Source organism: Myxocyprinus asiaticus, chromosome 37, assembly GCF_019703515.2.
Source record: "Myxocyprinus asiaticus isolate MX2 ecotype Aquarium Trade chromosome 37, UBuf_Myxa_2, whole genome shotgun sequence".
In the NCBI taxonomy this organism is placed as follows: Eukaryota; Metazoa; Chordata; class Actinopteri; order Cypriniformes; family Catostomidae; genus Myxocyprinus; species Myxocyprinus asiaticus.
Genome location: NC_059380.1, coordinates 29,468,400 through 29,494,026, shown reverse-complemented (window position 1 = coordinate 29,494,026; position 25,627 = coordinate 29,468,400). Strand labels below are relative to the sequence as shown.

General features: G+C 40.4%; 1 long non-coding RNA gene across 2 annotated transcripts; it reads right to left on the bottom strand.

Moving 5' to 3' along the window:
* Positions 1-200: 200 nt before the first annotated feature.
* Positions 201-25,195, bottom strand: LOC127428358 (uncharacterized). Of its 2 annotated transcripts, none has more exons than XR_007895097.1 (3): positions 25,081-25,195; positions 24,616-24,707; positions 201-2,452 (listed from the first exon to the last, which is right to left on the bottom strand). It is a non-coding gene; the product is annotated as an uncharacterized LOC127428358 (long non-coding RNA). The 2 variants fall into 2 exon arrangements; XR_007895096.1 differs by having other exon boundaries at positions 24,616-24,725; positions 25,081-25,181.
* Positions 25,196-25,627: the final 432 nt, after the last annotated feature.

Here is a 25,627-nt window from a genome sequence, read left to right as displayed (position 1 = left end):
TTTTTTATTATTATTATTATTATTTTTTTTTTTAAGTTTAAAGGCAATATTTATCTTTTAGGGAACTATCATTATCAAGTAATATTTACTTATTTTTTCTGATAGGCTACACAGATTTTCAATGCATTTAATTTATATTCCAAGTTTCCTAATGTAGCCTATTTATTATAAATAGTGTGTAGTCAATAAGTGTTTCAAAAGAAATTCAAAATATTTATTCATATTACAATGTTACAAATTCATTAAACATTTCAACAGCAATAAATTTGTAAATGTACTGTATCCAAGAAAAATACAAAAACAGCTACTATATAGACTGAAACACAAATGGAGTACAAAGAAACAGGTCTGATATCAAAATATGTCCAAGACAGGAACAGTATCTATTATTTCACCATGAACTACAGTTACATTTGGTCTTAATGTTAAACACTAAATAAAGTTAGAAAATAGTACCTGTGTAGTTTACAATGTTGCAGCATCATCACATACAAATTTAAAAACAAAAAATGGCAGCAGCAAAAGACAAATGCATTTTGCAAACTTCATAATTAAGCGGAATATGCAAAAATGATCAGCTACTTATTTAATTAGCGATTTTTACATAAAAAACATTTTTAACTAATATGCCACACTAAAACACATTAAAACATGACTACAATGAGACACTTGAAGACTGTGAACACAAATGAATAATATAAGAATACACCGATCAGCCACAACATTAAAACCACCTGCCTAATATTGTGTAGGTCCGCCTTGTGCCGCCAAAAGAGTGCCAACCCGCATTTCAGAAGAGCATTCTGAGATGCTATTGTTCTCACCACAATTGTACAGAGCGGTTATTTGAGTTACCGTAGACTTTGTCAGTTCGAACCAATCTGGCCATTCTCTGTTGACCTCTCATCAACAAGGCATTTCCGTTCACAGAACTGCCACTCTCTGGATGTTTTTTGTTTTTGGTACCATTCGGAGAAAATTCTAGAGACTGTTGTGCATGAATATCCCAGGAGATCAGCAGTTACAGAAATACTCAAACCAGCCCATCTTGTGTAGGGGACCTACACAATATTAGGCATGTGGTTTTAATGTTGTGGCTGATCGGTGTATATATATATATTATATGCAAGAAAACCTAAAGGTAAATTTGTCTTTAAATCTGAGACATCAGTATAAACCTCTGTTTCCCTTAATGACTATCCCAACTGTTGGACTGTTGTCATCAGTAACTTTGCTGCAAAGTCATTGCAGCATGCTGGGTTAAAATATACCCAAATTGTTTTGAAAATTTAAAACAGAATTCTTGTCATCAAAATCACTTTACCACAACCACGCAATAGAGGTCTGCACGGGCCATAAATTGAAACCGAACACGACCCGTACCCGGGACAGTGTGGCCTGACCCTACCTGGCCCAAATGATACCCACAGATTTTAGGCCCGAATCCGACCCGAAGTTGCTTACTAACTTATTTCTTCTCCTAGCAAGTACTGTTGCAATAGGCTATATTTTATGTAAGCATATAGGCAACACTCGTAACAGTACTGAAACAGTAAACATACACAATTTTAACAAGGCACAGCAGACCCTTGAAAAAAGCATTGCCTTACCGTTTATTTGCTGAAACTTCACCTTGTGCAGAACAATCTGGAATAATATGAAACACTGCAACTGTCCCCTCTATGCAGCCTGAACTTGTTTAGAATGTTGAATCTTTGTGACAACTGCGCTGAAAACAATCTAGATGCAGCACAAAGAATGAAACAGAGCACAAGTGTCTCAACATGCATATCTGACAATTTGAAGTTCTTTTTAACTTGACATAGTGTTTAAAATATACCAGTCCTGTGCGAGACACTGAAGAAAAAGCGAGACGTGGTGCAAATGTCAAAGACATTCGTCCAGCATTGTTTAAACAATGAGAAAACAGAACAGATGCGCGCAAAAACACATTCATGTGAACGGGCCCTAACTCCACCTTTCGCACGTGTCTGTGAGTGAGAGCATGTGCGCGAAACAAGTTTGGTAAGCCTGTTAATTTTTTCATTAATTACAAACCCAAACCCGAAGTCCTACTTGAAAAACTGACCCGAACCCGGCACGAAACACTGGGTTCTCTGGTCCCGTCGGGTTGCAGACCTCTACCACACAGTGAGTGAGAGGCAGGCAGACTACAATAACATTTTAAAAGATAGAAATGTATTGTCTGTTTGGGTAAACAAGTTTACAGTCTGTAGAAATTCACTCAAATTTGCTGTTTGGGGTAATTCATATTTAAAATGTAGAACACTTTGAAGCAAATGTCCACTGTGCCCCACAATGTATTTTGTTGAAGCGCTCCTCAGTGAATGACAACAAATGCTTGAAAGCACTGATTGTTTTCTCCAAGCATCGGTGTGTATGGAAAAATGGCATCGGTGCACGGTGCAGGAAATCAGCCACTGGTACCAACCTGGGAAAACAGAAATTACTATGCATCAATACATGAAGACTAAGTTTAAAACCTTTAAGAACACATCTTTAGGAGCAGTAAAATCATTATGCATCTGACAGTACGCATGACTTACTAGTTTTTCTTCTAAAGTATTTAATATTTTCAGTAACACTTTTCAATAACTTTGGATTTGTTAACATTAGTTAACTATATTAAAGTAGCAATGAACAATATTTTGGGTTAATGTAAATTGTAGAAATTTGTTCATTGTTGGTTCATAATGCATTAATGTTAACACACAGTGGTTAAAATCATTCACCCAAAAAATGATAATTCTTTCATCATTTATACAGCGTGTGTACATGAGTAGTGTAAATGTACAGTGCTTGCAGATGGGTCAAGGACAAGAAATGCATTTACTAACGTTAACAAATAGGCCTAGAAACTTATTGTAGTGTTACTGTATTTCCTTCTGAAGGCGTCCCTAAAGGCCCTGGTATACTCACTGAGAAGTTCTTTTTTAATCTTTGCTCCAAGCCAAAAAGAAGTTCGAAACAGCTGAGCAATGGCATATTGTTTGCGAACATACAACAAATTTTTTAGGATATTGCTAGATCTAAGGGCAGTTTTGATGGTAGGGCATCATGCAACTGAGCGAGGGTATGTGTACGTGCAAATGTGTACGTGTGATTAGTAAATCCCATGATTTTTTAAATGTCTGTGTTAACTTATAGGCTGCATGTCAATGAAGGCTTTCCTGGTTCTTGTTAAGCTTGGTCCGAACATTTTCCTTCCAATCTTGTATCAATTTTGAGATCACAATAGGGACCAGAAAGGTGATGTCAACTTGTTTGTCTAAAATAAAATGAGAACGTATGTACAATTGTTCAGTGTAAACTAAAAAAAGTTTAAGTCTTGTTTAGAAAATTTGACTGCTATGACATTTGGATGTGTGATGTGGAATTAGTTTATGTAAAGTTTCTTAAAGGAATAGTTCACCCCAAAATGAAAATTCTATCATCACTTACTCTTAGTATGAATCCTACTCTTGATTAGTTATTATTTACTTTAACCTCATGCCCTACTAAACTCGCATGTTGTTATTTTTTCAATGAAACAAAAAAATGTAAAAAATTTTTTTTTTTTTTTTCTCTCCATACGATGTCAGGACATAGTGATCAGTCTGTCAACCACCAAAATGGACATAAAAGCAGTTATCCTATCATGGCATGAATGTAAGTAATGACAGATTTTACATTTTGGGAAAACTATTTCCTTTACGTAATTTAAATGGTTAAACCTGAATAACAGCACAGTCTTGCTGTTCTCTTAAATACAGATAATGTTCTTTATCCCCAATACCTGCTGTCATAGTTTCCACATTAATAATGATAATAATAATATGTTTAATTTCTATAGTGCCTTTCTAAAACCCAAGGTTGCTTCACAGAAACGGGAGGGGGGGGGGGGGGGGGGGAATCAAAATTACATTACAATTACATACAGCTCTTACAACAATCATAAAATGAACCTAAAGCTAGCGAGTAATACTGAGAAAAAAAGATTCGTTTTAGGAGATTTTTGAAGGAAAGGAAGGAAGAGGCTTCACGGATGTTCTGAGGGAGTGCATTCCATAGTCTGGGAGCGACAACACTAAAAGATCTAGCACCCATAGTATCTAAATTTAGGAACTATAAGTAATCTTGCATTAGAAGACCTCAAGGAGCAAACAGGGGAGTAGGGCTGGAGTAATTCTGATAAGTAACAAGGAGCAAGGTTGTGAAGAACTTTGTAGGTGAGGGTTAATATCTTGAACTGTATGCGAGAAGAGACAAGGAGCCAGTGAAGGTGCTGAAGAATTGGAGTGATGAGTTCATTATTTTTTGTGAGAGTGATAAGATGGGCTGCAGATTGTTGCACATATTGTAGTCATTTGAAGTTTTTTGTAGAAAGACCAATGAGGAGTGAGTTACAATAATCAAGGTGCGATGTGACAAAGGCATATGTAACAGTTTCAGTATCCTGAAAACTGAGAGATGAGCGAATACGGGAGATGTCACGGAGGTCTTTTCAACCTTACTAATTTGAGCATCAAAGGAAAATTTACACCAAGATTTTGAACAGTCAAAGAAGGCTTAATTCGGTCACCATCCAAGTCCAGCATGATGCCAGATTGCTTAGAGATAACTGACTTTGGACCAATCAAAGTTACCTCTGTCTTATCTGAGATGAACTTAAAATAGTTTGATTTCAACCAAAGCTTCAGTTCCTTAATGCAGATGGATAGTGATGGAGGAGGAAACACTGAGGACTAAGGTGACAGGAGTGCCAATGTAAATCTGAGTGTCATCAGCATAGCAGTGGAAACTGAACCCATGGAGTCTGATTATCTGTCCAAGTGGTAACATATAAATTGTGAAAAGAAGAGGGCCAAGAACAGAGCTCTGAGGAGCACCTGAATTGATAGAAGCAAATTTTGAATAGATAGAAGCAAATTGCTGCCTATCAGTAAGATAAGAAGTGAACCAATCAATAGCTGTGCATGTAATACCGATTGCTGAGAGGCGTGAGAGAAGTATCTTGTGACAGACAGTGTCAAATGCAGAGCTAAGGTCCAACAGGAGAAAAATACTAAGTGCACCAGAATTGGAGGAGATCATTAAGAACCTTAATAAGAGCTGTTTCTGTACTGTGTTGAGGACAAAAACCAGACTGGAAAGGTTCATAGAGGTTGTTAGCAGTTAGATGAGCCTTTAGCTGGGAGGCAACAACTCTCCCTAACACCTTTGATAGGAAAGGGAGGTTTGAGATGGGCCTGTAGTTACTTAATGTTGAAGGATCAAGACATGGTTTTTAAGGGCAGGGGTGACAGCAGCAATCTTAAACTGTGATGAAACTATACCAGAAGCAAGTGACATGTTAATGGAATGGGAAATGGGTGAAGACAAAACAAAAAAGAAGTTTTTTAATAGGGGGTGGGTGCTGGATCAAGAAGACTAGTTTAAGAATTAGACTTATTGATTATCTCATCCACAACATAGGGAACAGTTGGAGTAAAACTTGAAAGATTGGGAGCTAGGCGTGAAGGTGAAAATTCAGTAATGGAAGTAAAGGAGAGCTGATGGCAAATGGAAAGTGTTTTACTCTGAAAAAAGTTTAGAAAGCTTCACATATTTGGTCAGAGCCAGGCAATGTCAATACTGGAGGCTGGGTTAGTCTTTTAATAGTAGCAAAGAGTGTTCTAGACCAGCATTTGGAATTGTTAATGATAGCAGCAAAATAGATAGATCGGGCAGAATTAAAAGCTAACCTATACTGCAGAATGTGTTCAGCATAAGCTAGAGAATGCACACAGTAAGGCCAGTTTTCTTATAGAGCCATTCTAAACGGCGACCCTTAGTTTTCATTGCCCTAAGCTCAGGATTGAACCAAGGTGAAGTGCAAGAGGAGGGAACAAGCTTAGAAATTAAAGAAGCATGTTCATTCAATAAAATACTGTCATTATAATAAAAAGAATATCATCAGCACTGGAGAGACCAAGACAGGTAGGCAGAGTAAAAACACTGACTGAAGAAGAGAATGAGAGAGGATCAACCAAATAATTAATAATTATTAAAATCAATAGAACATTGATGAGAATCAATGTTAGCTTTTTCTAATCCTTTGAATCAACAATTATCAAAGATAATTAATTGCTAACATCGATGAAACATTAATTAAAATTAACACTAGCTTATTGATCATTCAAATTCAACAATCATCAAAGATAATTATCAATTATCAAAAATCAATAAAATATTAATAAGGATTAACATTGACGGGGCACCACACTGGAATCAGGAACTAATAACCAGATAGTATAACAGTCTCAATATTAGATTGTTTTTTTTCCCGAAAATCGATATTCTTTGGATGTCGATTTTCCTAAAAAAACAATGAATGAACTTGAATCCGAACACTGACATCCCGTCAGCATGACACAGGCATATGCAAAACAAACCAAAACACTTCTATTTGTAATATAAACAAAGTTTATTTATGCAGTAATATCAATTAATAATTAATACAATGCAGTCAATAATCTTCCGACTTACAACTACAAACTAAACAGTGATATGATTAGATATGGAAATCAAAATAATCCTATAATACATGAGGGTGTGTGTGTGTGAGAGAGCGAGTGTGTGTGTGTGTGGTTAGTACGAGAGAGAGAGAGAGAAAGAGAGAGAGAGAGAGAGAATAAAGTGACGGCCCTAAAGTCGATTTCGCGATCGTGGGAGAGAAAGCAGCTGTTAGTTTATCGCTCAGAGATGCGGTGGATGGCTCGTAAAAGTCCCACGTTCTTTAATGGACAAACTAAAACTACATTCATCACACATAAACATTTCAAGTTATTGGAAGGCACAGCATTAACCATAACACAATCCTTTGTTGTTCTTTGGCCATAACACAAAATCAAAGTAGAACCTGACATTGGTTACTAGGAACAAAATGTTAGAGGAAAGGAGGGTTAAAGGTTAAAAGGCTTATCCTTGGAAATGATGGGGTTAACCTGTGGGATGGGCTCAGACTGGTGTGTAAAACGCGGCTGTATGAGAAGTGAGTCCAGTCTGGCCTGTAGGTGTTGAATGTACCTGTACATGGCGTGTGCAATAATTGCGATGATAATCCAACCACTAAGGAGGAGCCAGAGGGCAACCAAACTGATAGGGTGTTCTTGGTAAGATGACGATCTGCTAATGTGACTAGGAAATATAGTGGTCAAGCCAGACGGTTTGAGACTGAACTTCACTAATTTCGTCCCTTCAACCTGAAGATGCTGTTGAAGGGTGTCATCAGCGGTGAGGCTGTGACCTATAAATGCGTCCATGATCTCAATTTCTGCATCATGTTTGTTGACGTTGAGATGATGGAGGGTAATATCGTCAGTGTGCACGGTGGCTCCTTGGGGAACTGTTAAGAACACAGTTTGGTTTGGTAGTGTTAGTTTAATGGCTGTATTATGGCGGTTGTATGACACTGGGACTTCGGTGGCTGGTGTGTTAACGAACCAGCGATTGCCTGCTCGCTCTACCCTTGTCTCTGTTCCTTCATCTTTGATGGAAATACTACCTTGACACTTGTTCAGGGAGGTAGTTAGTCACTTCTCTAACAAAGGGGTTGCATTTGGACAAACCCAATATATGTTCTTTGTCTTGGTACACATGTTTAAGTTAAAGATAAGGTAGAGCGGGGGTCCTCATCATGGTCGGCGAGTGTTGGTGGTGTTTTGAGGTGAATGTGTGCATTACCTCTCTGAAAACCAACATTAAATACGGACTTTAGTCTGTATATATTCTGCCTATGATGGTAGATTGAGGATAAATCCTATTTTGAGGTTCTGAGGATTTACATGGATGTTTGGAATTTCAATGTCAAAACTATATGCCATGTGTATCTGTGAAAGTTGCACAATGGAGATAGTAGCAGATCTAAGGATTTGTTCGACAAGGTCTAGGGAGACCAGGTAAGCTGGAATCCTTCCACCACTCAGACTGTTGACTGAGGAGCTAATTTCCTTGAGGTCCTGCATTAGATCTCTAATGATACACGCATAAGTTGTTTTCTAAAGCATGCAAAGTGTTATTGATAAGAACAGAGTGCAAATTTACAGTGACTATATTACCCTGAAGGGTTTTATTCAGGCCCTGTAATTGTTCTTATTGGAGTCGTCATCTCTGCTGGATTTTTGGATGATGGTGACGTGTGCATCTGAAGCTGGCAAACTGTTTTCTGGACCAAGTGGTTCGGTATGTCAGCCTGAGCCCACGTGACCACGACAGCAGTCAATGAGTGGAGCCAATCGGTTCAGTAGGTCCTGGCCAACTAACAGTGGTTCAATATCAAAAATCAATAGAATATTAATAAGGATTAACATTGATGGGGCACCACCCTGGAATCAGGGACTAATAACCAGATAGTATAACAGTCTCAATATTAGATTGTTTTCTTAGGAAAATCGACATCCGATGAATATTGATTTTCGGAAAAAAAACAATGAATGAAGGCTTGAATCCGAGCACTGACATCCTGTCAGCATGACACAGGCATATGCAAAACAAACCAAAACACATCTCTTTGTAATATAAACAAAGTTTATTTATGCAGTAATATCAATTAATAATTAATACAATGCAGTCAATAAACTTCCGACTTACAACTACAAACTAAACAGTGATATGATTAGATATGGAAATCAAAATAATCCTATAACACATGAGGGTGAGTCTGTGTGTGTGTGTGAGAGCGAGTGTGTGTGTGTGTGTGTGTGTGTGGTTAGTACGAGAGAGAGAGAGAGAGAGAGAATAAAGTGACGGCCCTAAAGCCGATTTCGCGATCGTGGGAGAGAAAGCAGCTGTTAGTTTATCGCTCAGAGACGCGGTGGATGGCTTGTAAAATTCCCGCGTTCTTTAATGGATAAACTCAGTTTGTTGGTCTCACCCGCGATGGCGAAAATGCACAACAGTCCAATTTGTTTGGACCACAATACAGCAAAACAAATTTGTGATAATTAATATCCTGAGTATTAATAATGGCGGTCTGTAAACTGTACAAGCAAAAAAACCTGGGTACACAAGAATAACACACTGTAATATTCTATCTCTGCCTAGACGTAAAACTCTTACTTGAATTGCATGAGGACACAGGTAGAATGTGTGTTCCTCCGTCCTTTAACTCCGACCCAGTTCCGTGAGGCTCGAGTGATGACGGGAGGCCGTTTCCTCGCTCTGTTGGCGGGCATACGGCTGACTGCTTCTCGGCGGGCTGGTGGAGAAATCAGAAATGTTGACTTGATTGAAGATGGAAGAGAAATCTTTAATCTCTTCACTTCTGCAGGCAAACGGATGAAGATGCGGATTGCTCAACGGTCTCCTTCGGATCCGTTAGAGTGTTCGGTTGAACACAGAGTAATCTCAACTCGTCCAGCGAGATGGAGATTGTATGGCCACAGTTTCAAGTCGGACGTTACTTCCTTGTGCCACGAGGTTGCACCTGAGAGCAGCAATGAGCTACATCTATACTCGGCGAACAAAGTTGCTGGAAGCAAATCCCGGAAGCATTTCAAAGGTATTTCTACTCCTGATGATGTCATGGTTTGAGGGACGTTCTGTTGTGTGCCTCATCCAGTTGGAGTTGAGAGTTCGATCCTTTAGTGAGCAAGGCTTCATGGGATTTGTAGTCTGTTTTGGACTCCCTTTGTTTGATTTTGGCGTGACTTTTATCAGTATAATTTGACCTTGTATTTGGGGGCTTGAGTTAGGTTTTACAACTGTGTAAGGCCTGCCTTTGTCTTCTATCTGAATACATGCAGCCCAACAACTTCCAGGTTCTTTATCAGAGGCATACATTGAAAATTTTTTTAGCTTTGTTGAACTCTGAAATATAGAAGGGTGGTCAGTTAACATGCTGACCCTTGTTTGAGGTGAGTAGGTCACATGAAATTTGAAAGTTTAAAAAATTCATGTAAAATAGTGTGAGATGAAAATTGATAAACTAAAGGGTGGGCAATATAGAAGGGTAGTCAGTGGTTCCTTATCTGTCACTTACTTGACGTTGTGTCGATGTAGTGACACTAGGGGTCACTCTTGGAAGCCCGAGACACCTCTGGTATTTATCTAAAAGAGCGGCACACATGGAATGTCTTTTTAAAGATGCCTTTCCGATTGTGTGTTATTCCTGGTTGCGGTCGTTATCTCTCAACTTCGGATGGTCACGATCGCTGTCTTTCGTGTCTGGGCACGACCCACACAGAGGCAGCATTTGTGGATGGTTCATGTTCTTACTGCAAGAACATGACCATGGCAACATTGCAGTCACGAAAGCAAGCCACCCCAGCGGCTCCCCGCCTCGGTCCTTCTACCTACGGGTATGAGGCCAGCGCGGCTAGCACTGGGGGCGATTTGGGGAACCCAATGGGATCGTCTCCGCTGGGTATCCTGCCACGGACCTCCCATTCCCTAGCACACTCGTCTGCCCCAATCGGGCTTCCGGATGAGTTCGCCGGCTCGTCTCACGGCGAGTCTGGCTTCTTGTTCGGAGTCCGCGAAGATGATGAGCTCTTGAGTGCAGCATCAGGGAGCGGGCTTGTCCAGTTGGATGCAGAAGCCTTAGCTGGGCTTCCCCCTTCGGGGACGATTGCACAGTCACAGGCCGATGCCAAAATGACGGACATGCTTTCCCGGGTGGCCACGAGCGTCAGGTTAGAGTGGAACCCTCCGCTCTCCCCTGAACCCTCGTGGCTTGATGATTGGTTTCTGGGCTCGCAGCGCCGCTCAAAGCAGCCAAGCCCCACTCCAGTGCCATTCTTTCCAGTGCCATTCGAGCAGACGAAGTCGTGGGAGGCACCTTTTACTGCCCGGCCCCGATTCCGCAGTTCCCCCGCTCTCACTACCCTCGATGGCGGGGCGGCCAGGGGCTATATGGCAATTCCCCCGGTGGATAAGGCGCTCACGGTGCACCTATGCCCGCAGAGAGCCGCCACCTGGCGCAGACACCCTAAGCTCCCGTCCAAGCCCTGTAGGCTCAAGTCATCCCTGACGGCTAAAGCCTACAACGCTGCTGGACAAGCCGCCTCTGCCCTGCACGCCATGGCTCTCCTGCAGGTCCACCAAGCCAAGGCACTGAAAGAACTACACGAGGGTAGTTCCGCCCCAGATTTGATGCAGGAACTGCACTCTGCAAACGACCTCGCTCTCCGAGCGATGGACAGTTCAGCAAAAGAGCGGCTTCCTCCCTCCCTGGGTCACATACCCGGTGTGTATGGTTGTCACCACGACTATCGTCCACAGGTCTTTTCAGCATTGGACCGACCTCTCGTTTCTACGAGCAGGTGTTCCTTTAGAACTGGTCTCCAGGCACATCGTGGTCACGACTGATGCCTCCAAAATGGGCTGGAGCACTGTTTGCAATGGGCACGCAGCCGTCGGCCTCTGGACGGGTCCGTGACTGTATTGGCACATCAACTGCCTCGAGTTGTTGATAATTCTGCTTGCCCTGCGGAGGTTCCGGCCGTTGATCCAGGGCAAGCACGTGTTAGTTTGGAGAGACAGCTGGGCAACAGTAGCATATGTCAACCGCCAAGGCGGTCTGCGCTCTCATTGTATGTCACAACTCACCCATCGTCTCCTCCTCTGGAGTCAGCAGCACTTCAAGTCGCTGCAAGCCACTCACATCCCGGGCAACCTCAACACTACAGTGGACGCGCTGTCACGGCAGGTTACCCTCAGGGGAGAGTGGAGACTCCACCCTCAGGTGGTCCAGCTGATTTGGAGTCAATTCGGACAGGCACAGGTGCACCTGTTCGCCTCCCAAGAATCCTCCCACTGCCCGCTCTGGTACGCCCTGACCGAGGCTCCCCTCGGCATAGACGTGCTGGCACACAGCTGGCCCCCTGGCCTATGCAAATATGCGTTTCCCCAGTGAGCCTGCTTGCACAGACCCTGTGCAAGGTCAGGGAGGACGAGGAGCGGGTCGTCCTGGTAGCACCCTACTGGCCCACCCAGACATGGTTCTCAGACCTCACGCTCCTCGCGACAGCTCCCCCCTGGTGAATTCCCCTGAGGAAGGACCTTCTTTCATAGGGACAGGGCACCCTCTGCCACCCATGCCCAGACCTCTGGAATCTCCATGTCTGGCCCCTGGATGGGATGTGGAAGACCTAAGCGGTGGTAGACACGATCACTCAGGGTAGGACCCCCTCTACGAGGCGCCTGTATGCCTTTAAGTGGCGTCTGTTTGCTAAGTGGTGTTCTTCCCTATGCGAAGACCCCCAGAGATGCGCAGTCAGATCAGTGCTTTCCTTCCTGCAGGAGAGGTTGGAAGGGAGGCTGTCTTAGGGAAGCACGACCTGATTATCGGGTTCCTAAGAGGCGCCAGGAGGCTGAATCCCTCCAGACCACGCCTCGTTCCCTCATGGGACCTCTCTGTAGTTCTTCAGGTTCTACAGAGAGCCCCCTTTGAGCCTTTGCAGTCAGCCGAGCTTAAGGCACTCTCCTTGAAAATTGCCCTCCTGACTGCGCTCACTTCCATCAAGAGGGTAGGGACCTGCAAGCGTTCTCTGTCAGCTAAACGTGCTTGGAGTTCGGTCCGGCTTACACACTTGTGATCCTGAGACCCCGACCGAGCTATGTGCCCAAGGTTCCCACCACCCCTTTTAGGGACCAGGTGGTGAACCTGCAAGCGCTGCCCCAGGAGGAGGCAGACCCAGCCCTGTCGTTGCTGTGTCTGGTGCATGCTTTACGCATCTATTCGGATTGCACGCAGAGCTTTAGAATCTCTGAGCAGCTCTTTGTCTGCTTTGGTGCACAGCGGAAAGGAAACGCTGTCTCCAAGCAGAGGATCGCCCACTGGCTCACTGATGCCATAACTATGGCATATCTTGCCCTGTGGCAGTCGAGTTTTCGGAGAGACTCGCTGCCAGCCCAGAAAACGTGCTAACTAAGAGTCCTGTTCTGGGGTAGGTTCTCCGCATGTGGTAAGTCCCTGTAAGGCTAACCCCATGCGATATATATTTCCGCTAGTTCGTTTCCCTGTTGGCAAATTGCATCTTCCTAGGGCAGAGCACCTCTGCCCCAGTCTCCATGTTTGTAGCAACTCCTCCCCTGTTGGGTAGGATCTACCTTGAAGACTCTCCACATGGTCGGAAAGACCATGTGACGTATTCTTCCACTTAAATACCCCCCCCCTCTTTGGGCGAGGTGTGGTCTCCGCGATGTCTTCCCCTTGGGAGGGACACCCCCCTGACTAGACCTGGTGGCCCAGTCAGATAATCCCCTTTCTTTTTCAGGGAGTGGAACAAGAGAAGTGGAAAAGAGGCCACGACTGGGTTAAGCCTGTCTCTATCTTTTGGGTAGTCGACTTGTCCCCAAAGGGCCGTTCGACACTCATAACTATGTTGGGGGAGGTTACGTGTCGACCTGGTGTGCTGGCTATGAGGCACACAGTAGTCTGCCCACCACACACCACCAGTTCACGTGACACAGTTCAGCCAATTGTGGCATTTTGTATAGGGACCCCTAGTGTCACTACATCGACACAACGTCGAGTGAGTGACAGATAAGGAATGTCATGGTTACTTGTGTAACCTCCGTTCCCTGATGGAGGGAACGAGACGTTGTGTCCCTCCTGCCACAACGCTGAACTACCCGCTGAAATGGCCGGACCTTATATCAGCTCCTCAGCATAAAACCTGAATGAGTGGTTGCATACCAGCTCCTTTTATACCCGTATGTCCGTGGGAGTGGCATGCAAATACCACTCGCCAATTTTCCTTGGCCTTTTATCAAAGACCAGAGGTGTCTTGGGCTCCCAAGAGTGACCCCTAGTGTCACTACATCGACACAACATCTAGTTCCCTCCATCAGGGAAGGGAGGTTACACAAGTAACCATGACGATGTTCTGACCCTTGTTTGATGTCAGTAGGTCACATGACCAAGGAGCTATTGAATTAGAAAGTAAAAAAAAATCATATAAAATCATGTGAGATTAAAAATGGAAAAACTAAAGAGTGTGTAATATAGAAGGGTAGTCAGTGAACATTCTGACCCTTGTTTGAAGTCAGTAGGTCACATGACCAAGGACCTGTTGAAATTATAATGTTTATAAAATTACTGTAAAATCACGTGAGATGAAAATGGACAAACTAAAGGGTGTGCAGTATCGAAGGGTGGTCAGTGAACATTCTGACCCTTGTTTGACATGACCAAGGAGCTACTGAAATTTGAATGTAAAAAAGTTTGTACTTTGTTTATGCTCCCTAACTAATTCAACAAGGAATATGGAATGCTGCTCACATTTTCACATTTATTAACTTTGGAAAGCGACCTGTGCAATGTTGTGCGTAATTTTTCCAACATCATGACACTTCATCACTGACCCTCAACACTGGAGCCCCACAGGGCTGTGTTCTCAGCCCACTCCTGTATTCCCTGTACACACATGACTGTTTGGCAACACATAGCTCCAATGCCATCATTAAGTTTGCTGATGATACGACGGTGGTATGTCTGATCACTGACAATGATGAAACAGCCTACAGAGAGGAGGTGCACACTCTGACACACTGGTGTCAGGAACACAGCTTCTCCCTCAACGTCAGTAAGACAAATGAGCTTGTGGTGGACTTCAGAAGAAAAGACAGAGAACACAGTCCCATCACCATCAATGGAGCACCAGTGGAGAGAGTCAGCAAGTTCCTGGGTGTCCATATCACTGAAAAACTCACATGGTCCATCCACACTGAAGTCGTTGTGAAGAAGGCTCATCAGCGCCTCTTCTTCCTGAGACGGCTGAGGAAGTTTGGAATGAACCGCCACATCCTCACACGGTTCTACACCTGCACCGTAGAGAGCATCCTGACTGGCTGCATCTCCGCCTGGTACGGCAATAGCACAGCCCACAACTGCAAAGCACTGCAAAGGGTGGTGCGAACTGCCAGACACATCATCGGAGGTGAGCTTCCCTCCCTCCAGGAAATATATACAAGGCGATGTGTGAAAAAAGCTTGGAGGATCATCAGAGACTCCAGCCACCCGAGCCGTGGGCTGTTCTCACTGCTACCATCAGGCAGGTGATATCGCAGCATCAGGACCCACACCAGCCGACTCCATGATAGCTTCTTCCCCCAAGCAATCAGACTTTTGAACTCTTGATCTCCCACGATCAAAATACATCAGCACTGCACTTTATTACTCTTATATCTCACACCGGACTGTCATATATTATATTATTATTATATATATATATATATATATATATATATATATATATATATTCCCTCTTAACAACTTACTATCAACCGACAGCCTGAATGTCAATACAGTAGAATACAGCCTACTGTACATTCTATATATACTACTATATATACTTTTTTATTTTTATTGAATAATGTGTATCTATATTGTGTGTATTGTATACTGTACAGTGTATGTTATTATTTGTATATTGTTGTGTGTAATTATGTGTATATTAGACTTTAAACTGTGTTGTGTTAATTTGATGTTATTGTAAATTGGTATATGTCTCATCACTGTCACGACTGCTATATTGATCGGAACTGCACCCAAGAATTTCACACACCATTGCACTTGTGTATATGACTGTGTGACAATAAATGTGATTTGATTTGATTTGACTTATTTGGTGTCTGTGGCTCAACTGGTTTGAAAACTATTAAGTTTTGACAGAGCGAATATCCATCAAATATCCAACCTGAAACAGTCTTAACCTTGGTCTACTACCGTTATAAGAAGGATTTTAGACCCATTTTTGACTGGGCTGCCCGGCGCGATGTTGCAGAAAATAGAAACCATTCCAAAAATAGAATTTCCTGTCATGGCAGGTTAGGACAAAAACCCAGTTTAATGGAAAAGATAAATTTTATCCAGTAGTGTAGTCTAGGGCATATGCAGGCATACGCTGTATGCCCACCTATCTTCCTTAAGATTTTGCATATATGCGCAACTGATGGCACAAGCAAGACAGACAGACCTAAGCTGATTCACCAATCAGGACATTCATTTCAGACGCGATTGGATATTTGCTAATCAATCATATTTTCCATTTCAGTAAGAGGTGGGACATTATCAGCATCCAATGCTAATGCACAAGCAACCCTTGAGTAACCATAATTTGTGCTGTAAATTTATTTACCTGCTAAATGTAAATATATACACTGGTGGCCAAAAGTTTGGAATAATGTACAGATTTTGCTGTTTCGGAAGGAAATTGGTCCTTTAATTCACCAAAGTGGCATTCAGCTGGTCACAAAGTATAGTCAGGACATTACTGATATAAAAAACAGCACCATCACCATCACTATTTGAAAAGTCATTTTTTATCAAATCTAGACAGGCCCCAATTCCAGCAGCCATCACTCCAACACCTTATCCTTGAGTATTCATGCTAAATTGCTAATTTGGTACTAGAAAATCACTTGCCATTATATCAAACACTGCTGAAAACTATTTGGTTTGTTAAATGAAGCTTAACCTTGTCTTTGTGTTTGATTCTGAGTTGCCACAGCATGCAATAGACTGGCATGTCTTAAGGTCAATATTAGGTCAAAAATGGCAAAAAGAAACATCTTTCTCTTGAAACTCATCAGTCAATAATTGTTTTGAGGAATGAAGGCTATACAATGCTTGAAATTGCCAAAAAAAAAAAAAAACTGAAGATTTCATACAAAGGTGTACACTGCAGTCTTCAAAGACAAAGGAAAACTGGCTCAAACAAGGACAGAAAGAGATGTGGAAGGCCAGATGTACAACTAAACAAGAGGATAAGTACATCAGAGTCTCTAGTTTGAAAAACAGACACCTCACAAGTCCTCAGATGACAGCTTCATTGAATTCTACTCAACATTTCTCTACTCTTCTCTAATCTCAGCTCAACACAAGTTGAATGTACAACAGTAAAGAGAAGACTCAGGCGTGCAGACCTTATGGGAAAAATTACAAAGAAAAAGAAACTTTTGAAACAGAAAAACAAAAATAAAAGGTTAGAGTGGGCAAAGAAACATAGACATTTGACAACAGATAATTGGAAAAGAGTGTTATGGATCTTAACTCCATTGAGCTTTTATGGGATCAGCTAGACTGTAAGGTGCGTGAGAATAGATAGCGTGTTAATGTGAACATACTACACCACTGTTTTTATCGTGTCTCACAGTGTCGCATCCTGTCTGGTTACTACACGGTGTGATAGTGGGAATTAGCTTTCTTTCACGGTTTCTTTTCATAAGGGGCCGGATGCACCATTTATACGTAAGTTACAGCTTAGCCTAGTTGTGGCGTAAATGGGCACTAAGTCACACTTTATGCACTACTAAATATTTGAGCGTTGCACAATTAAACTTAGGTAGGACATAACCCTACGTATGAACTAAATATTTACGGAAGACTCCGACCAGGAGTAACGTTGGAATAAAAAAGCAGACTGATATTTTATGACATCAGTGAGCTCATGTTTTATGTGACAGGCATCAATACTTTCGACATACAGTATGATGTTGACATTTACACTTGTTTACATTTACGAAAGAGAGAGAAAAAAAGTACTTTTATGCAGCTCTTCAGCATAAAACCATTCTACTCATGTAGACTTTAAAATTCTTATGCTTACCTACAAGGCTTGTGAAACTCAAAACATGGTTTGGCCCCTCAATACTTGTCTGAACTTTTAACCCCCTACACTCTCAATGTGTGATCTCCGCTCCTCCGAATCTGGTTTTTTAACTGTTCCTCCTCGTCTACGTTATATGGTCTTTTAGTGTTTTTAAATCTTCTCTTAAAACTCACTTTTTTAGGGTTGCTTTTCTATGATTATTATGTGATTATTATTGTATTCTTTTTAAATTGTTCTGATTGCATGTTTTCTTTTTCTTTTTTGTATTTCAATGTATTTTTATTTTTCTCTTGTAAAGCGCTTTAAGATGCAACTTTTAAAGGCGCTATAGAAAATAAAGTTTTATTAGGGGTTCAAAGCACTTAGCATTGAAACCCTATTGTAATTGTTACAATTTTTATTATTAGGGGTTCAAGCGCTTAGCATTGAAACCCTATTGTAATTGCTAAGATTTTTATTAGGGCTTCAAGTGCTTAGTGCTGAAACCCTACTGTCAGGGCCGGAGTGGGATTCATATTCAGGCTGGGATGTCATGTCCAAGTCAGCCCATACCCAAAAGGGGGGTTGGAGGTGAAGATGATAACAATAAAAAAAGATCACAGCAAAAATGTGCAATATATGTAATTACTTGAAAATGAGTTAAGCTCTCCATGTCATTATACCACATACGGCATTCACTAAGATTTTCACTTCGTCATAAGATATCATTGTATGTGTTGTAAAAATAAGTGAATGTTAAAGGGATATTTGATAATTTCCTCACCCTCATGCCATCCCAGATGTGTATGACTTTCTTTTGCAGAACATGAATGAAGATGTTTAGAAGAACTGTTGGTCCATTCAGTGCAAGTAAATGAGAAGCAGTGAGAAACAGATCAATAATTAAGTCATTTTTTACTATAAATCTCCACTTTCACTTTCATAAGCACTCTTCTCTCTTAAGAGTTCTTCTTCTGTTTTTGGTCATTTACATAAGCATATCACCCCCCTACTGGGCAGGGAGGAGAATTTATAGAAGAAAACAAAACTTAAATATTGATCTTTTTCTCACCTACACCTATCATATCGCTTCTGAAGACATAGATTAAACCACTGGAGTTGTATGGATTACTTTTATGCTGCATTTATGAGATTTTTGTACCTTCTGAGTTCTGATCACCATTCACTTGCACTGAAAGGACCAACAGAACTGAGAAATTCTTCTAAAAAGCTTAATTTGTGTTCAGCAGAAGACAGAAAGTCATACACATCTGGGATGGCATGAGGGTGAGTAAATGATGAGAGAAATTTCATTTTTGGGTAAACTAAGTTTATTTTAAAGACTATCTAGGCACATAATAACACTATAGAACTGTAAATGTTTATAACTATTTCAAGATGTACAGGCTCACAATTTAAATGGTCAGTTCTTTGTATTTTAGATAATTAAAATAGCAACAGATCCAGTGAAACAATTAAGGTTGAGTGATTGTTTTTACATTTTTTCATGCTATTCAAAAACGTGCCATTTTACAATGATAAGAGTGAAATAAAAGACTAAAAATAACACATCTGTACTTTTCTTTTTCTTGGAATGTAAATGTTCAGGACAAAGGCAAAATGGTTACTGTCTCTTTAAGAGGGTTTTATCACATTATACAACATTGAAGGCACTCTGTGCAGTTTGTTTCCTTGAGTTTAATCTTTTGAGAGCTGTAAAGTCCCATTATTTTCGTACCGTGTCGTACTGTTGCATCTGTGTTCATTTACTTTAAGTATTCTGTTATTTTGTGACAAAAAATAATTTTGCTATTATCATTCTGCACTGCTAGAGAAGAGGATTTCAGAGATTAATTGATTGAGATTGTGAGACTGCAGTCAGTATTAAATTTGTGATGATCTTGTATGCTACCTGAAGCACGTTCATCCATTCAGCTATTAGTAGCCTATCTGTTCTCGATGGATCTTACGTGATCCTTCCCGTGCTGTCAAATGAAGCGGCACAACATCAGTTTGGTGTCTCACAGGCTACTCTCTCGTTTGTTTGGGTGTGAGATGATAAAATACAGACTGCGTCTGCTATAATACGGAACGCAATTCTGATCCTTTAAATACCGGATGTTACGCAGTGTTGGCAATTGTTATGCGACATATGATGAAAGTTTGTCAATCAACACGCGGACCTAACCGGCCCAATTTTTGACCGGCCCAGCGGGAATTCACCCAATCTTCCCGATTGCCACTCCGGCCCTGCCTATTGTAATTGTTAAGATTTTTAGGGGTTCAAGCGCTTAGCGCTGAAAACCTATTGTAATTGTTAAGATTTTTAGGGGTTCAAGCGCTTAGCACTGAAACCCTATTGTAATTGTTAAGATTTTTAGGGGTTCAAACGCTTAGCGCTGAAACCCTATTGTAATTGTTAAGATTTTTATTAGGGGTTCAAGCGCTTAGTGCTGAAACCCTATTGTAATTGTTAAGATTTTTATTATTATTAAGGGTTCAAGTGCTTAGCACTGAAACCCTATTGTAATTGTTAAGATTTTTAGGGGTTCAAGTGCTTAGCGCTGAAACCCTATTGTAATTGTTAAGATTTTTAGGGGTTCAAGCGCTTAGCGCTGAAACCCTATTGTAATTGTTAAGATTTTTAGGGGTTCAAGCGCTTAGCGCTGAAACCCTATTGTAATTGTTAAGATTTTTAGGGGTTCAAGCGCTTAGCGCTGAAACCCTATTGTAATTGTTAAGATTTTTAGGGGTTCAAGCGCTTAGCGCTGAAACCCTATTGTAATTGTTAAGATTTTTAGGGGTTCAAGCGCTTAGCGCTGAAACCCTGTTGTAATTGTTAAGATTTTTATTATTATTAGGGGTTCAAGCGCTTAGCACTGAAACCCTATCGTAATTGTTAAGATTTTTATTATTATTATTCCGCCATAAAACTTATCGGGCAGAGCAAACCGTAAGATCTAGAGACTTGAAACTTGGTCAGATGGTAGTAGTATTGCTCGCTACTCAGAAACACGGACTCGGTGAAATCGGTCAATGGGGGCGCTACAGCAATCAAAAATGCAAAACTGCTCATAACTTCTAGACCGTTTGTCGTAGACTCAACTCCATTGGAATCCTTGGCTCAAACCAAACAAAACATATATCTCCAATTTCGTTTCTGCCTATAAAAATTTTCCACCATCATAAAACCTATATTTGTGAACTAGTCCTAGGTTTTTTTTTTTTTTTTATATTTATTTATCACACATTATACATTTGCACATATACAGTGAAATTCTTTTTTTCACATATCCCAGCCAAGCTGGGGTCAGAGTGCAGGGTCAGCCATGATACAGCACCCCTGGAGCAGATAGGGTCAAGGGCCTTGCTCAAGGGCCCAACAGTGGCATCTTGGCAGTGCTGGAGCTTGAACCCCTGACCTTCTGATCAGTAACCCAGAGCCTTAACCGCTGAGCCACCACTGCCCCGGTTTGGTCTGATCAGGACCAAACCAGTGACAAACTATTCTATGGAGTCTCAATATCAAAAGTTATCAAAAAAAGTTTGAACTTTCGACTCAAGCTAGATACGGTATGCGAAAACATTGGAAGTAGGAGGGCCCAATTTTACGTAAATGGCTATAACTCTTGAAGAAAATGAGATATCTTCATCAAACTTGGCATGCTTATGTAAGAGGTCAATCTTTGGTCACCAAGAAAAGTTGGCGTGGTTTTGCCACATGGTGGATCGGACCATAGGTGGAGCTATGAGCTTTAAAAAGCTTTAAAAACCATGTATTTCCTTAGTAAATTGCCTGTATTGGCTGTAAATGGTTTATTCCATCTATGATCTAGGTGGTTACATGCTTGCTAAATAAAACATAATACCTTTTTACGCATGTGCTTAAAGGCCTTAAACCACTTGAACCCCGTTAATTTCTGCTCACAGCTATATTTAATATTATTATTATTATGGTGCAGTTTTCAGGGTGCGTCACCCGGTGTCAAGTTTCAACACATTCAAAATATATATAGGATATTAAAATAAATAAATGTATTTTTTTCCAGTTTGTTGTATTAGTATTTATCACCCCTTATTTATTTTAAATACAGTTCCTGTATATAGTTATTTACACAGGGCAAATATACTATTTATCAAATCTATTTTTATTACATATCATATTTTAATGGGGATATAATTTATAACAGCTGACAGTTATGTGAGCAAACAAGGTTTGAACATCAACCGTAACAAGATCAAACTGAAATTCACAGCTTTTTAACACTTCTGTGTAAAAATTTGAAGGCTGTTTATTGGATCAATACAGGTAAACATCATATTATGCAACTACACATTACTTTACAGAGAGCTTACAACCTACTAGTTTAGTCTTGCCTTAAGAACAGGTGGTGCAAACAAATTAAGCACTGACTTAGTGTGAACTTTACCTCCCAACTTATGTGAGACCGCACAGCTGGTGCACCCCTACCCAGGATCTTGCTGATTAAAATACAGTCATCTGAAGACATTTTTCTACAATCTGAGAGCATTAGAAATTATTTTATGCTGAAGGAAAGTTCCATTGTATCCATAGTTTTAACTGTGGTATTTGCAATTAGATCATTGTAACGAAAAGTAAAAGTAAAACCATGATAAAATGGACAGTAACCATAAATCAAATTATTACATGTCATAAGAAAAACACATCCAGAAATGTAATTGTATTCCCTCACTACCCCAATATATAGATATAAGTTCATGGTAAATATTATTATTTTTTATCTGTCGTGTGGATTGAAAGCCTTACAATTTCTATCTGCTCATGGTACAGATTTCTCCTTAATTCCTTTCAATGCTGTTTTGAATCTTGTTTAATCATCGACGCATTATGGGTTTTCATAGAGGTTTTAAACAAATAATCAATGTCGAACCCTGCCCGTGCTGTTTACGATGATCTGCGCTGCTGAGCACTCGAGACGTGTAAATGCACGTCTTTGCGCTGATCTGACCATTGAGCCTTGAACCGCGCTGACTGAGCTGTTTCCTTTCGTTTTTTAAACGTTTGCAATTTCCCATATTCTCATATGTTGCATTGTGCAACAAAAAATGACAGTGCACAATCAGAGAGTCAGCCAACATTGTATACGCACCAGTGCGACCTCTTGCTAAGTATAATCGCACTGTTAGGAAAATTTTGTTGCAGTCTGGAGCCCTGTGTTGGGAATAATAATAATAATAATAATAATAATAATAATTTTTATTATTTCCTACAGCATATTTGACTTTGGAGCAAAAAGGTTGCCATTAATTACTACACACCCACAAAGTAATAGGAAAAAACATTTTATACTCACGGCAGACACTTGTGACTAAGGGAATAAAGTCATCAGCAAGAGAACATAAGGGGTTCAATGTGCCATTACAATTCACTTATGTTTGTGCCCGGAAACGGAAGCACACACATCACAAACAAATACATGCAATAGAAATCCCCATTCTAACTATTCATATAATCAATCACAAATATAAATGCACAAACACAAAGTTTATGCACAAACAAGAGTCCAAATGTGCTGTAATTGAGAAGGATGCGTCCAGAGGTCTAAATTCATTTATGATGGTCCATTCCTGTTTTCACCATGTTTCTTTTGAAACAAAATGAGACTCAAGCAGAAAAAGGAGATATAACTTGTCAAGAATTGGCTCCGTGTGCATGACGCTATACGCTAATTTTTATGCAGCTTTTTTATTGGTGGGTTATTTATTGATGTTTTAATAAATGTCTCTTCTAATTCTAGGATGCCTCTGTTTTCATTACATCCCATGTAGTCATTAGCAGAACTTTGAGTGTTATGAGGCAATATCATGCTGTTCTAAAAGTTACTACACATAGAGACATGCTTCTCAGCACAATAATTTACGAACCAACAGCCATTGCAACAACAGATAATTGCAGAATTGTTAGCAATAACAAAAACTATGCAGATCTAGACATTCATGTTTCTTAGAGGCTAAATATGTTATAACACACAAGTGTCTCTGTGTCACAAACATGTTTTTGCAATTGTTGCAAAGACATCCTGGCCTGGTGAAACAAAGTCTATGTTTGCAACAGGATACTAGCCTTCTGCTTGCTGCAGTAAACGTTAAATACTGCCTACTATGTTTTTAAAGAGTATGTAAATGCAGGGGTGCAACTCTGGTCTGAAAGGTGGGGGGACCGACATGGATTGTTGGATGCAGTTCAGTTATATACAAACACGATTTAATAAAAAACTACTTTAACTTTTTGTGTCAAGTACACAGCAAATTGGCCAGTGTGCATTTAACTCCACAGGTGTTAAATTTCACACTTTTCTGGTGTCTATATGAGTCTCACTTGCTTGGTGTTCAAGTAACCCTTTCAAAAGTGTTGAATATGTACACTGCAATAGTGTTAATTATTTTACACCAAGAGAGTAAAAATATGCTCTAATGTGAATTATATATTACTCTGTGCAAGTGTGCATTAAACTCTAATTCAGTGTTTAATTTTACACTGATGGGGTAAATATATACTCCCTAGCACACATTGCTTTACTCTGAAAAAGTGTATATTTCTCAATGTATATATTGACTGCATTTAACACCCTTATGAAAAATTTAATTTCCATGCGGTTCCCTATACATTTCTCAGCATTCCTCAAAATGATTGTGTATTCAATGTTTAAATAAACAACACAAGCTTCCAAAATAGCTTGATTTATTTATTTTACAAAGGAAACTTCTAATATGCGATTGGGAAATCCCACCTCAGTTTATTGACATTCTCGCAATGATTGGTTAAAAGGATGAATAAATCATAGAACTACATAGGCTCGATCGTTAAACTCTGTGATCAATATAGGTCTAATTTCCATTTTCAAACTCAAATAAAATGCATAAAACAATTCAAAATCTTCCTTTCAGTTTGTCCTAACCACCGTTTCATAGTTTTTGCCATGCAAACTACTGACCAAACTACTTATCTAAGTTCCCATATTCAAATGAATAAGTCTTACCTTGGTATTTCACTTACATTCATAGGATGCCAAACTGACCAAACTGCCCGCCAGTTTTTCAAACGGAGTTCATATTCAAACGCGGAGCATGTCGACTCAATACAAGTTCCTGAATGTAAAATAAACACTGAACTGGTATTGAAATCCGCATTGTGTGTTTTCATCATCAAAAAAGAAAAAAGAAAAGAAAAAGTAATGTGTGTACAAGAAAGGCAGTTCCACTATGAAAAAAAAACAAATGTGAATCATGTGAACTGGGGGTTTTGGTGAGATGTTTTTTTGTTTAAAACATTTTACATCAAAACCAACCATTTTTAGTCAAACCTTAATGCTTGTGTATAAGCATGAAAAAATCACACCTGGGGCTTATTATGAAAGGAACATTTCTCACAGACACGGATTTCATAGTTGAAGTTAAACGATGGGATGGCTTAATAAAGTTTCAGTAACCATATAAAACAAAATAAAAATTCTAATCTTACCTTTTGTGTCATCATTTGCTTTCATCAAGTTTCCACCAAAATATCCGCCACTTTTTAATTTGAAAATCAAATGTGGACTGTGTTGACTCATTTACTTCAAGTTCCCATATGTAAAATAAACACTGAATGGATGTTCAGATGCGCAACACCAAAATATCACACCACTAGAAGGCGCCATTTAACCCGAGCTGAGGTTAATTGAAGTACATGTTCACTAGGATTTTAACATTGTAACTCTTCTTTAGAGGCTTTCACCAAAGTTGTAACACCACAGAATTTGCTGTGAACAGTATGGAACTTTAGCGACTGAAATGGAGCTTAAGTGTAGTTCAGGCAGACCACAGAGTGCCAGCCGTCTCATCAGCTGATGCTCAGCTGATCTGTGAACTCCACCTCCTACAAATTAGGCAGTACATTTAAACTCACCATTCAGAACACACATCAGCTCTAGTCTGTCGCACAGACGATCGCTCGGGACTATTCTTCCAGCATTGGGCCCCACCCACCTACCTGCAGCAGTCCGCATGGCTCTCTGCTCAGATGGAAG